At 49.2% G+C, this 14,353-nt stretch overlaps 1 protein-coding gene and 1 long non-coding RNA gene across 3 annotated transcripts in view; both read left to right on the top strand.

Annotated features, from left to right (window-relative positions):
- TBXAS1 (thromboxane A synthase 1) overlaps positions 1-14,353 on the top strand; it is a 159,789-nt gene that overhangs the window by 132,377 nt on the left and 13,059 nt on the right. The gene's annotated exons all lie outside the window — the stretch shown is intronic.
- Positions 586-3,488, top strand: LOC306668655. Its single transcript, XR_013765928.1, has 2 exons — positions 586-646; positions 1,606-3,488. It is a non-coding gene; the product is annotated as an uncharacterized lncRNA (long non-coding RNA).

The raw sequence follows: 14,353 nt of genomic DNA, 5'->3' as shown, positions 1-14,353 counted from the left end.
AGGAAAAGCTTATTTGGGGGCTCACAGTTTCAGAGGTCTCAATCCACAGACAATCGGCTGCATTCCTTGGGGCTCCAGGTGAGGCGGAACATCGTGGCGGAAGCAGCTCACATTGATGATCAGAAAGCAGAGAGACAGACTCCACTCACCAGATACAAATATATACCCCAAAGGCACCCCCCAATTCCCACCTCCCGCAGCCACACCCACCTGCCTTCAGTTACCACCCAGCTAATCCCATCAGGGGATTGACTCACTGGTGGGTCGAGGCTCTCGTAACCCCATCATTTCTCCTCGGAACCTTCTTGCACCATCTCATAGAGGAGCTTTTGAGGACACCTAATATCTAAACCATAACCCTCATCATTGTGGGGAGCTTGCCACAGCCACTTCTCTGGGGCCTGTCTTCACCTAGTTTTCCCACTGTGAAGGCCATTCTTTTTTTTTTTTTTTTTTTTTTGGCGGTGCTGGGGATTGAACCCAGGACCTTGTGCTTGTGAGGCAAGCCCTCTACCAACTGAGCTATATCCCCAGCCCGGAAGGCCACTCTTCCCCCCCCCCCCCCCCACATAAGGGAGTTTATTAAGCAAACAGAGTGTCTCCCTGTAGGGTAAGAGAGAAAATGAGAGGAAAAGAAAGGGAACAAGTAAGGGCACGCACAAGAAAGTGTGAAAGCCAGGAGGATAGAGAAAGTGAGTAGGAGAGAGAGAAGGATGAGAAAAGATGGCGGGGAAGCTACAGTAAAGCAATTGAATTCCGCCGGGCTAACAGGGGACCAATATCGGAGAAGGACACTTGCAAGCTGACTGATGAACCAATAGCTAGCTAGGATGTGCAGATTGACAAGTGGTTGGGAGGCGGGGAAAATGGCTGCACCAGAAAGGTCAGGGGGAGCAGCCTTGTACATTACATTCCCCTGTTTCTGTTTTTATAAGAAGATCTTTTGCTCTCCAGTTCTTTCTGAAGCTTTCTCTCTCCTTCCTGCTTAAGTGACTAGGGCTGGTTTTGCAGGTGAGATGTAAAAAGTCCATTCTCCAAGGAGCAGTCTTCAACTTGCAGACTTCCAGAGGCAGATGGTTTTCATGGACTTCATTTCCTCGATTTGACTGATCCCCCATTTCTACACTAACTGCCTGTCCCCAATTCTGGCTTCATTCACCCCTCTAATTTTAGGAACTCCTTTGCTATAGGGAAAGGGGGTCAATGACTGCTCTGGCTTCTTTGAGCTAGAAGAGGGCAGCGCGGGGCAAGCAGTTTGGAGTTCCCTTTTAGAAATTGGGTCAATTGAGGGGTCCAAGGTAGAAGCCCAGTTATGGAAGAGCAAGTTGTAAAGGCATCTGGGGATGGGTACTTCAATTTGAAGTCCAGTGATGAATGCAGAGCAGAGCGTCTGGGCAGAATGGAAGGTGGGGCTGTGTCCGGGGACCACTGGGGCTCAGATGGGGTTCCACTAGCTTAAGAGACAGTGGAAGATCCCATCTGAGTCACAGTACCAATGTAACGGATCCCACGGAAACCACGCCGGACACGGGAAATCACATAAGGGAGTTTACTAAGCAAACAGAGTGTCTCCCTACAGGCTAAGAGAGAAAATGAGAGGAAAAGAAAGGGAACGAGAAAGGGCATCCACTAGAGAGCGGAAAAGTGAGGAGGATAGAGAAAGTGAGTAGGAAAGAGCCTGAAGGCCACTCTTGACAAGAAGTCCCTTTCACTGAAAGCCACCAACTGCAGAAAAAGGTGTCAGGTGGAAGAGGTGGGCAGCAGTTACCAGGAAAGGCACAAGGTGGCCTGGGATAGGCCTGGGTTCAGCCCCAGTCCTCGGCCCTCCCAATGCCACCTCAGCTCTGAGCCACAGTTTCCTCCTGTACAACACGAGAAGACCCTAGGTGGCTCAGCACAGCCCCTGAGCTGGGGAGTCATTAGCCCTGCACAGACCCAGAGGTTCGCACAGAGCCACAGAGGGTAAGGAGGCCACCACAGGTGTCCTCGGAAACTGGGATTAGGAAGAGCAAGCAGGCTGGGGCAACCAGCCCTTACTGGGCATGGCGATCAGAGGCCTTGCTGGCCATGGCCCTGCTGTTGGCTCCTCTCATGGGATGTGTTCAAGGGGGCACCTCACCCTTGAGGGCACAAAGTTGACACCAAGTTACAAGAATGCTGAAATGAGGACACAGTGAGAGCCCAGTCTTCCCTCCTTGCTGCCAGTGCAGTCTGGCCCCAGGAAGGTCCCCCTGCAGCACCTGCTTCCTGAAGGAGCCCTGTAGGCCACAGCCAAGGCCCAGGTAGGCCAGAGCCGCAGGAACCTGCTTCCTCACCTGCAGGAACAGGCTCAGGCCTGCCAGCAGGTGCCCACTAACAGGGGGTGCGCCGGGTGATGCAGGGGGTTGCCAGCCAGCCCTCCCTGGCCACCCCTACCTGGATGCAGGAAACGGCATGGGGTTGGGCCTGCTTCTGGCCAGCTCAGTGGTAGCCCAGTCACATCCTGCAGGACGTATCCAAGAGTACCTCTCACCTTCCTCCAACAGGACAGGGGCCTTCTTGAGGCACCTCCCTCTAGGCAGGGAGTGGGTGCTCAGCTCTCTGGCACGGCTGTCTCCTGCCGGTGCTTGGACGACATCTGCTTCATGGGCTCCCAGGGTCAGAAACAGCCCTTCCCGAAACGAATTTGATTATGTGTCCCAAAGAAGAGTCACAAACAGTGCCTCTTAATAAAACCCCCAACAGGGAGTCCTCACTCTGCCCCTTCAAGTGTGACTTCTCCCCACTTTACAGATGAGCAAGCAATCGTGGTGAGGCTTAGTCACTGGCCCCCTGGCCTCCAGCTGGACCTGCCAGACCACACACCTCTGCTCTTCAGTTTACAAGTCTGAAGTTCAAAAGCACGAAATTCAAACCTCCAGGAGTTCCGTATGAAAGAGAAAAACAACAAATGACTCCTTAGACTTTTTTTTTTACCCTAGAAACTTATCCTTAACTAGGGTTGGGTGTACTTCAAAGCTTAGTTGATTTAATGGATTTATTTTCTGAAAAAGAAACAAGTGAGAGTTTCTGTGTGAGCAAATGTGAGGGCAAGTCATTTCACTTCTCAGGGCTGTGCTTCCAGATCAGAGCACGGGAGGGCTGATCCCACCAAGCTCCGCAATCTGCCACTGTGCTCTCACTCTCTGACTGGTCTCCCAGTCACGTGCCGCTGGGAGCGCTGGTCTAACCACATCTCTTCCAACACAGCATAAGCAGTATCACCACCTAGAGTTGCCAGATTTAGTAAACTAGAATAAAGGACATCCAGCTGGGCGTGGTGGCGCACGCCTATAATCCCAGCAACTCAGGAGGCTGAGGCAGGCGGATCTCCAGTTCAAAGCCAGCCTCAGCAAAAGTGAGGTGCTAAGCAGCTCAGTGAGACCCTGTCTCTAAATAAAATACAAAATAGGGCTGAGGATGTGGCTCAGTGGCCGAGTGCCTCTGAGTTCAATTCCTGGTACCCCCCCCCACCACCAAAAAAAGACTGACAGACATCCAGTTAAATTTGGATTTCAGATAAAAAATGAGTGATGTTTTTGTAGCACAAATACGTTCAGTGCAATATTTGGGACATACTTATAGGAAAAAACTATTTCTAGTTTGTCTTAGCTGGGGCTGCTATCACAAAGCAACCACTGACTGGTATTTCAAACAACAAATATTTATTTCTGGATATTCAGTTCTGGAAGTTCAAGGTCAAGGCATTGGCAGATTCAGTTCCTGGTAAGGGCTTACTTCCTGGCTTGTGAATGGCCACTGCTGTCTGTGTGTCTACTGGCCTTTCTTCAGCGCCTGCCCAGAGAAGAGAGACAGAGACAGAAAGGCAGAGAGAAAAACAGAAAAAAAAAAAAAAAAAAAAAAAAGGCAAGCTCGTGTCTCTTCCTGGTTTTATAAGGGCATTCGCCTCATCCTGAGAGCTTCACCCCCACAACTCACCCAACCCTAATTTCCTCCCAAAGCTTCCCCTCCAAATGCCATCACAGCACGTGAGTGCTTCAGCATAGAAATGTGGGGGAGAAGGGAGGCGGGTACTCATTCCTTTGCATAAGGTATCTGAAATCCAGATTTAACTGGTCACCCTGTATCTTCCTGGGCAAGCCATACTACCCAATTGTATGCAAAGTCCCTTGGGCTAGACCACTGAGGTACCACGTGAACAGAGAATTAAGAAATGCAAAGTCACACCACCCAAGTTCACCTCCTGCTGCCTTGGTCTGGAATGGACCCCACTCCTCCCACGAGTCCTTCATCTTCCTTGGGATTTCACACAGTGACCCAGGAAGGCATGCTCGGTAATTTCTTAGACATGAAACATTGAATATGCCATCTGCTATAGTATCCTGGGTTTTTTTTTTTTTTTTTTTTTTAAACCCTGCTTCTTGTGGTTCCATCCGCTGTCTCTAGTGTAATGTGGCAGAAGCACAGCACCAGACCCGGATTGAGAGTCCTGTGGTCTGCTGCTGCCTCTGATCCTTAGTTGCTGTGCAGCTTGGGCAAATCACTTCACCCCTCTGGGCTGCGATTCCTCGCCTACAATGGTAGTGTTGAATTCCCATAAGGCCCAAGCCTCCTCTGCTCTTTCCTTTTTCCTGTCTCATGACTGATCACCAGTGCCAGCCAGGAGCACAGGTTCAACTCTTTTCCCTTCAGCTGGCCACACAAACGCACCTCACTCCCTGCCATCATTAAAATCTGGTACCAGACGCCATTTAGGCTTCTGGCCATCACTCTTGGGCAAAGGAGAGTTTTTAGTTTTTGTTTTCTTTTCAGCTTGGGCTTAGCTTTCCCCACTTATATCCTTATGATCTGTAAAAATGGACTGAGCGGGCAACAGGGAATTGAAGATGAACTGGAAAAAAAATCTTGCTACAGTTAATTGTATCGCAGTGGAGATCTCTTTCGAACCAGAAAATTCTGAGCCCAGACAATGGCTCATCTATTTCAAAGCATATTCAAAACAACGGAATTCCAGGTCAATGAAGAGATTCTCCAGGTTCTTTGAGTTGATTGTAAAGGGATTTAACCCACATGTAGAAAAAAAAGAGCCGTTCAGTGGTAGATTCTGGGTGTGAGGGAGACCTTGTCAACAAACCCAGGTTTGCTGGAATGGCTGCTACTCCCTTTGGGGCTCATCCCACCTAATGACAGCGTGAGACTCGAGAGTCTGGGGCCCTGCCTGGGAGGATGGTTGGGTAAATATTTGGGCGGCACTGGCTGCCACTGGAATGGTGAGCGCAGCCGGGACCAGAGGAAATGGCCCCTGTCTCCCAGGCCCTCCGATGATACATTTTTATAAACATCAGGCAGGCAGCCGCGAAAAGCTCCTGGGCTTTGCAAACACATTTCATATTCCACGGTCAGCGGAGAGCACGCTCTGAGCATGGGCGCTGAAGAGGAGGCAGGAAGCAGGAGGGGTCTGGAACCGGCTTTCTAAATTTAACACACGGTTGCTTTTAGGCCAAGTGGATAAAAAATAAATTCCAGTGCTTAACGCTCTTATCTTTGTTTACCGTTTCCCCAAACAGTGAGTGGCCAGCACTGTGACCCTTAGGCTGAATTATCAACGAGATTCACGCAGGCAGGAGGGATGGACGTGCCTCGTGGGTGGGGGTAGATAGAGCTACTTGACCACTCTCTGCCTTCCCGTGACCTTTATTTGGCCTGGCAGAGTGGTCAGGCTCTGCTAAATTCACAAGGCTGTCCCCGGGTGGACGAGGTCTGGCCGGGACGTTTCAGAACAACCCAGAAATAGAAGGCACCATGGGGTCACCCATGTCAAGTGCCTATCGATGAGGGGCCTCGTGAGATCCTTCAGTGACCTTTTTAGGTGCTCTGTCACTGGTTTTGAGAATTCCCAGTAAGCAGAGCCTCACCTCTTTTGTGCTAAGTGGTAGTCACTTAAAATCCTTGCCTGAGTCTTCACGGTCTTTCTCTGGGCCTTGCACCATCGGCCTGGTTCCACTCTCAGCAACCACCAGGAGCCGCACAGACTTCCCTGTCACATGCTGCCCCACGGACGCTGGAGGATGTGCTTGTCTCCCTCGTCCTTTCAGGGCGCCTAGCAGAGTGGCCCGTCACTGCCACCTCGCTCCCTGGTGCTCCATCCCCTCTGCCTGCTCATCCCTTGACCCCACTGGTACCCACTCTGGTCTCACCCCTCCCTCAGTGGACAACACACTGACCTAGTCCCAAATCCCCTGGCCCCACCCAGGAGATGGTCTGAGTCATTGTCCAGGATCCCTTACTTTCCAGCGGCCTGGTCGCCCTGAAGGCTCAGTTCTGTGCTTTTCTTTCTCAGTCCCACCCCCAAGGACTTGTCACCTCTGCAGCTGAGCTGGACAGTCATTTTCCCATTTCAGACACGAGCATATGTCTCCCCCAGGGCCTCCAGCATGATCCTGCCACCACAAGCTCCTCCTCTACCTACACTGGCCCCGTTTCCATCTTTCTTTGGGCCCCCCAGGAGTGCAGCCTGGAAGTCGCTCTCGTCCCCCGCATTCCTTGACCCCTGCACACCAGGGCTCGTCTCTCTGCGGAGCTTCCTGCACAGCAAGGATCACGGTGTCCGGGCCACACGTGGTAGTCCCTCGGGAGCTTGACAAGGATGCCACGTCCTGAATCCCATCCTGACCAATTAAATCAGAATGTTTGGGGGGGTGGAGCCCCAGCAACAACCGGGACAGCTGTGACATGTTGCTAGCAGGTAACTGGAGCCTGGACTATCGCAATGGCCTGCGTCTGACTGACCCGTTTCCTTACTCTCTCCTCTAACCATTCCAATGTGTCCTTGTCAGAGCACAAAGTGCCATTTTCAGATGTCACCTCTACTCATCGAAGCCCTCAGCGGCTCCCCCATAATAACATATCATTGAATGAACAATTAAGTGGTCTCCCAAATACACGGCGAGTTCTGTGTGCTCTGGGATCTCAGCTCATCAACACTTCCCCGCCCCCACCACAGGCAGGGACGCCAGGCTGCTCTGAGGAGTGAGTGAATACACACATTTTCTCTTCAAATTAAGTACAGTCCACTCTTTCCCCTGAAAGCAGAAAAAGCCAGCCTGGGTGATTTAATTGTCATTTACTTAGGGACTTATTTCTCTAAGCATCAAATACAATCAACTGTGAATGATCCAGGCTAATGGGGAGAACAGAATCCTAAATATCACAAAACAACAGATAATCCAAAGACTCGAATCTACTTGGTGTTGGAATGCATTTTTGCTTATGAGTGCTTGCATCTGATAATTGGGACAATTCTTTCAAATTAGGTAATTAGATGTATCTTATTTGTTCCTACCCCACCACACACACAGACGTTACAGGAATAAATAACTCCGCTCCCAAAATAGCGCCCTATTTCTTTCTTCCTGGAATAGAGATAATGGTGACTTCAGAACACTGGAGAGGGGCTGGGAGAGGAAAGGAGGGGAACCCACAGAGTAAACAGAGGGAACTAGATGTCAACAAGCTGCTTTAGAATTGATTCATCTTTAAAACTTAGCATGAACCACCAGTGTGTAAAACTGTTGGAAATATCTACTAAAACTGGACACACACGTCTCCTGGGACCCAGGCATTCCACTCCTGGGTACATACCTAAAAGAAACGTGTGCGTATGTTCACCAGAAACCACATGCAACAATGGTCCCTACACTGGAAGCATCTCAAATGTCCACTGACAGTTGAAATCTGGACACACGGTTCTGTGGTGGCAGCACAAAGCAGAGCACCACACAACAGGAATGAGCACACAACAACTCCAGCTGCACACAACTCCAGCTACGTCCACAGGGAAGGCTCGCCAAGCAGAAGAGGGCAGGTGTGAGACACCTGCCTGCTGGGTATTCCACTGATGGAAAGCTCAAAGGGAAAATGCAAAAGTCTGCGGCGTGTGAGAAGTCAGGTTACTCATGAAGGGATCCTGGGGGTGCTTCGATGTTCTGGAATGTTCTGTGTCTTGGTCTGGACACTGGTTACACAGTGAAAACTCGTCAAACTCTACATTTCTGTGTTTGTGCAATATTTTTCTACATGTATGTTATTCTTCCACAAAATGTACAGAAAGAAAGGAAAGAAGATAGAGCAGGAGGAGGGAAGGAAGGTAGACCTAGGGAGCCACGCATAGTGTGAAAGGCTTGGAATTTGAAGACCTAGATTCAGTTTCAGCTCCGCCTTCAAATAGCTATGTGACCTTGGGTAAGCCACTTAACCTCTCGGAACCTCTGGCTGTTTTCACTTACAAAATAAACAACAAAAGTAGCCCCACCTACCTCACAGTGCGGTTGTGAGGACCAAATGGAGCAGACGCAGGAATCATTCAGTGAGCAACATGGTACTGAGCCGAAAGGCCCGGCTCTGTCATGATCATAGCCCTCTGAAGACAGGAATCCTGAAGCAGGGCAGCAGGATGAACGATGCTCGCCCCAGCGCCCTGAGCAGAGAGCTGACACCCTGTGGGGTGTGTGCCGCTGTGCGGGTTGGCCATTTTTAACATCTCCACCCTAATCCCTTAATGTCCCTGCGTTTGTGTGAGATGGGGTCTGTCTCTTTTCTTCTAAAGGGGATATAAACAGATACTCCTGTCACTATCGCAGTTGCTTGTCTAAAGGTCAGGCACATTTCTACATCTAAATCTGCCAAATTCTTTAAATTAGCCCGTAGGCCTTTCTGGGCACTGCCAGCAATGTTGACAGAAGCCTCTTCATCCCCTCCCTGCCAAAACCAACCTTCAGTGTCCTCCCACGCCCAGCCTGAAGCAGCTCGCTGGACCCGCTGACCTGCAGTGACAGATCCGTGGAATCAAAGACAAACCGTCAGAGCCGCAAGGATCTCAGTCTCCCGAGTAGGGGATCAGCCAGGAGGCCACCAGCCCTCCCTCAGTCAGCCAGGAAAACTCAGGTTGCAAGGGAGGGGCTCTGCTTCTCAGTTTGTGGTCAAAGGGCAAAGCTGAGGTCACCACATTTTCCACGGATGGGTTTTATATGAGAGTCTTATGTTCCCTGGAGAATTAGAGCGCATGGAAATCTTTCTTCTTCATATAGCTGTGTTGCCCCCATGCTTAAGGGTTTTCCTGCTTCTAGCGAGCAAGGGCTGGCCTGGCATGGTCCCTCTGGAAGGTACCCAGGCCAGTGAGGTATGGAGGGCCCTCATACAAGCACTCGATGCTGCTGTGGCTACTGCTTTGCAAGAACATTACTGAAGCCACCTCTGCTTCTGATTCCTTTGGCAAAATAAGAAAGAATTTTTCTGTTAGGTCCAGAAAAAATCTTTATGGACATTTTTCTTTTCTTTTTCTCATTTATATTCCAGATCACATCCAGTGTGTGGTATATGTGTAGGTACATGGACTGTGTGTATATCTTGCTTTCAGAGAAAAGAATACACAGAAATCTAAATGTAGCATGGTGCATGCCTGTAATCCCTGTAATCCCAGTCACTTGTGAAGCCAAAGCAGAAATATCACAGGTTCAAGGCTAACCTGGGTAACTTATTATTGAGACCCTATTTCAAAATAAAAAATAAAAAGGGCCGAGGATGTAGTTTAGTGGTAGAGCAACTCTGGGTTTAATCTCCAGTACTAAAAAATAAAAACCCAAGATTAATAGGAAAGGGTGATGTTATTTCCTGCTTAAAAGGATTTATCAATAGATTTTCCACAAAGTTCCCTAACTAGTTGGTCTAGCTACTGCATTTCAATATTGGTTTAGAGATCTTACACTACATGATAGCAAGTCTAAGAAACCAAGAACCTTAGAAATAAAACTAGAAGTTACTGCCTACTAAAGATTAAATATAAATCAGTGTCCCTGAAAATTAAGAAACTCTGGTTTGAGAATGTAAATCATGAGGCAAAGATGCCACTTACTTTTTTATTTTGTTTTTCCCAATATTTAATTTTCAACCTTCTAAGGGCACAGTTATTTATTTTATAAAATAAGTCCCAGTTGAAATGAATTCAATAGGACTTTAAATTGCTTTCTTCCTAACACATCTTTATAGTGATTCAATACGAAAGACGGAAAGCCTCGAGAGGAAATGAGCTCCTGCCACTGAATGTGTCCAAGAGAAGTATCCCCTGCTGGTCGGGTCCATTACACTGTCCAGTGGCCTCTGTCATCTCACTTGCCCTACCCTGCAAGATGGGAGGGACATCATGATCCCAACTGGTGGCCATGGTGACCTGTCCATGTTGCCCTGGTGACTGGCCCAAGGCCACAGCTGATAGGTGATCCACCCAGACCTGAACCCTGCCTGCCCTGGCCAGATCAGGTGACTTCCCCAGGCACAGCCAAGGTCAGGGAGAGAGGCTGCAGATTCTTCCCAACTCAAATTCTGAGTAATTTGGCCTTTGCAGCAGGAATCAGGGAGATCCCTGGAGATGACTTTAAACATCGCCTCTTGGAAGCAGTGAAGTTTAGCACACTGCCTGGCTTGGGATAAGAGAATATTCTGCTCAGTCCCCCAGGTTTTCCTGGCCCTCCCAGCCTGGCGGACCTACCTCAGCCCTGAGTGGCGGTTAGTGAGCCTCTGCTGGGTTCTGCTGGCAGAGGGCCTGGCATGTGGAGCCCCAGGGCTCAACCTGGAGCTCCCATCTCCCATCTGCCTGGCTGCACGAAGCTGCTTCCATTTTCAACAGGCTTTTCTTCCAAGGAAAGCTACTTCCTTTCTCTCCCTTCTTCACTCAAATAAGTTATAGTCCACCCCAAGCTTTTTGTTACAGTGCTCCTAGATGCCAAAGAAAAATATGCAGCATCCATACCAGCTACCTTCCCGGCTTCCTGTCTTGGCAGCCACCACCCACCATGTGCCATGGCTTCCCAGCCAAGGCCACACCTCTGTTCTCCAGCATCTTCAGGCCTGGCCCAAGTGGTTGCCCTCATGGGATACCTTTCTGCCCCTCTGCCGAGCAAACTACCACTGTCCAGGTGTCAGCTCACAATGGCATCTGTCCCACATGGCCAGCCTGACAGAACCTTCTTTATTCTTTACAGGTTTTCTGCTCAGGTGTTCCACTCACTTTGTAACTTAAATTTTTATTTAGTTTTTCTTTTGCCTTTTTATTATGGACAGGGTTAACAGATATACATTATTTGTCATTCTCCTCAATAGGTATCCACTTAGAGCTGCCCCAGCTTCATTGACTTCCACACTCTTCCTCCACTTGCAGGTTTTAAAAATATTCCACACATCCTATCATGTCATCTGTAAATAGTTCATCATGTATGTCTTTAAAATTAGAACTCTTTTCTAAAACATGACCACAGTGCCTTCATTACACTAAAAACAGGACCAGCCATAATTTTTTTAAAGGATCAAATATCCAGCTGAACTCAAAGTCCCCTGATTGATCTATGGTATTTGTTTTACATCAGTTTGTTTGAACAAGCGTCCAAACAAGCCTACCCACTTTTTATGAGAAAGGTCTCAGTGTAGACCTTGCTTCCCAACCCCCGCAGCCCCAGTCCCAAATGTCTGGGGTGCCTGCTCTTCATCTGTTCTCCCTTCTCCTCATCCACTGGTTTGCATCCTGAGAGAGTGAGAGAGCCCCATGGGGGTGGAAGAGCCAGTGTTGTTAGTCACGCCTCCTGGGCCTAGCACAGGGCCTGCTTGGCAGTATGCGCCTGCTCCATACAAATTCCTAAATGGGTAAATGAATGGTCTCCCAAGAACTAGCCTTCCACTCCTGCAAAGCCCGTTCTAGAAAACCTCACACATCCAATATCTAGAAAACCTCACACATCCAGTATCATGATTCGCTTGGCAGTGTGTCTCTCCAGGGGGCAGAGGCCTCATCATTTCTGGGTCCCTGGCTCGGAGCCCAGCCCTGACAGGCACAGGTGTTCGCTGAGGGAGTGCTAAATGGAAGGAGCGCTTTTCTCTCTGTGAGATTTTGGGCTCCCAGGCTTTCCTCTCAGGTCTCCTTTTTCTCTCATCTCTATCATGAAGAATTTGTACGCAGTGACTTCTAAGGTCCTTTCTGGGAATGGGGAACCCTCATTTACCATACGCTTGCTGCCCTCTGCTGGCAGGACTGGCTCAGCACCCTGCATCCCTGAGGTTCAAGTAAGAACCAGAGGCAAAGCAAATAGGGATGGGTGGATGACCTGCACCTGGGATAGGACTTGAACTTCGTTGCCTTGCTTGGCAATGAAGAATGTGCCCAGTCCCCACCCGGGCCAAGCATCTAATCCCTGAGGAGTGGGGCCCAAGCGCCCACGTGGATTCCAAGCTGTCCAGCTGGTTCTGACGTGGAGCCACATCCAGAACCTCTGGGCCAAGATGATGATTACATGTGACCTTGAGTCGAAAGCCTAGAAACAGTAAAAAGCCAATCCAGAGGAAGAATGGAGGAAGACTTTGATTTTATTATACAGATTCTCTTAGCCTATCTTGACAATTTTCTTTGACAAATCCTGTCAGCTTACATATTTCATTGGGGAAACTATATATTTACCTGGTAGGAACATGGCTCCCAGATCCAGTAGTGCTTCATTTCATTTCATTTCTTTTCTCTTTGTGTTATTCTTTTCTTCCTTCCTTCCTTCCTTTTCATCTCTCTTCCACATTCTTGCATTTGTTAAGACTCCTCTGGTTGCAGATAATAGAATTCAGATGCTAACTTTCACCACAAGTGAGAATTTGCTGGAAGAGTGCTGAGATGCTACCCCCAGGCTATTTGCCAAAAGCAGATGGCCAAGGAGAACCAGAGCTCTGTAAGACACCAGGAAATAGTCTCTCTGTCCTTTGCCTCTGCTTCTCTCTGCTCGTCTCATTTGTGTCTTCTCTCTCAGGCTGACTGTTTTTTCTGTTCATTAACCCACAAGGCAGAAGGTGGCCAGCAGCAGCTCATGTCCAATCCATGTTCAGCTTCTGCCGCTACAGAAAAGCTCCTTTTTTCTTTTCTCCTTGGCCAATCGCAGACAGCAAGGCTGACTAATAACTTCCTAAGCAAAGTGGAAGCATGAGGCCCTTTATTCAGAAGGCAGGAGGGAGTGCCACTACTGGAGTGGGCAAACCTTCTCCCTGGCTTCTGTGGTCCCTTTCTCCACTTGTTAAACAGTGGTTTTTATTTTCTATTTAATGTCATCCTAGGTAAAGGAAAATCTAGATTTTAAATTATATGCATGCATTTTGCCATTCATCTTTATATCATGCAAAGCCAGTTTTCAATGTAAAATCAGAGGATGTAAGTCGCATGCGGAATCGCTGAAATCACACAATTTGTATTTCGTGAACTTATTGGCTCAAAGACACAAACACCAACCAAACTCATGGTGATGGAGAAAGGAAGAGAGGGTGGCCTCCATGCCACCAAGGAGTGCTCCTTCAGGCCTGGGCATACTGGCTGTGCTGGTAGAGTCAAGACCTTCACAGGGATTGGAGGGTCCTGCCAGCCACCACACCCACGCACCAAGGCCCAGCTGGGGACAGTCTAGGAAAGTCAATCCAGGTGTATCCCCTTCCCACAGTGCTCTCCAGCCACAGCAGACTGCAACCTCCAAGGGTACTTAAATCTATGTGCTGGGACATAATTGGTTCCCAGACCAGGGCTGGGTAGGTCTTGCTTCCTCGAGATGTAGTCTCTGATCAGTCCTGCCACTTACACAATGCTCTGCCAGCCTGAGGCAGGGGCAACTACCACTATACCAATTCAAGACATTGAGGTTCGTGATCCCCATCCCAACTCTCCCTGTGCCTGTGCCCAGGCCCCTGCTGGGGGCAGAGTTCAACAGCAGCCACAGGGAGCTGAGGTTGGGCTGAGGAGTCCAGGGTGTTGGAGACAGCAGGCAGCTGGGAACTCACCAAGGGAGGCAGCGAGAGGTGGGACCAGCCAAGCCCCAGCACATATTCTGGTGTCCCTTCCTGCTCTCCTTACTCAAATATAAAGTTATGCCAGGTGTGGTGGTGCACGCCTATCATCCCAGCGGCTCAGGAGGCTGAGGCAGGAGGATGGTAAGTTCAAAACCAGCCTCAGCAACCTAGCCAGGCCCTAAGCAACTTAGTGAGACCCTGTCCCTAAATAAAATATTTAAAAAAGGGCTGGGGATGTGGTTCAATGGTTAAGCACCCCTGGGTTCAATCCCTGGTAGAAAAAAAAAAAAAAGTAATTAGGCAGTTATTAGTTAATAAGGCAGCACCCCACAGAGCATTAGACCCCAAGCACAGGGCCCTTCCCACTGCTCAGCACTCAGGTGGCAGCGTTGGTGGCTTGCAATGGAAATGGGAGGTGAGGTATGAAGGTGTGTGACCCTAAGGAAGGAAGAATATGAGATGAGAGAGGACGGGGCAGACCCAACATTGTTATTTTTTATCACAAACTAAATATCTC

Source organism: Sciurus vulgaris (assembly GCF_902686455.1).
Source record: "Sciurus vulgaris genome assembly, chromosome: 8".
Taxonomy (NCBI): Eukaryota; Metazoa; Chordata; class Mammalia; order Rodentia; family Sciuridae; genus Sciurus; species Sciurus vulgaris.
Note: the sequence above shows the minus strand (reverse complement) of the source record. Positions and strands in the feature narration are given on the sequence as shown.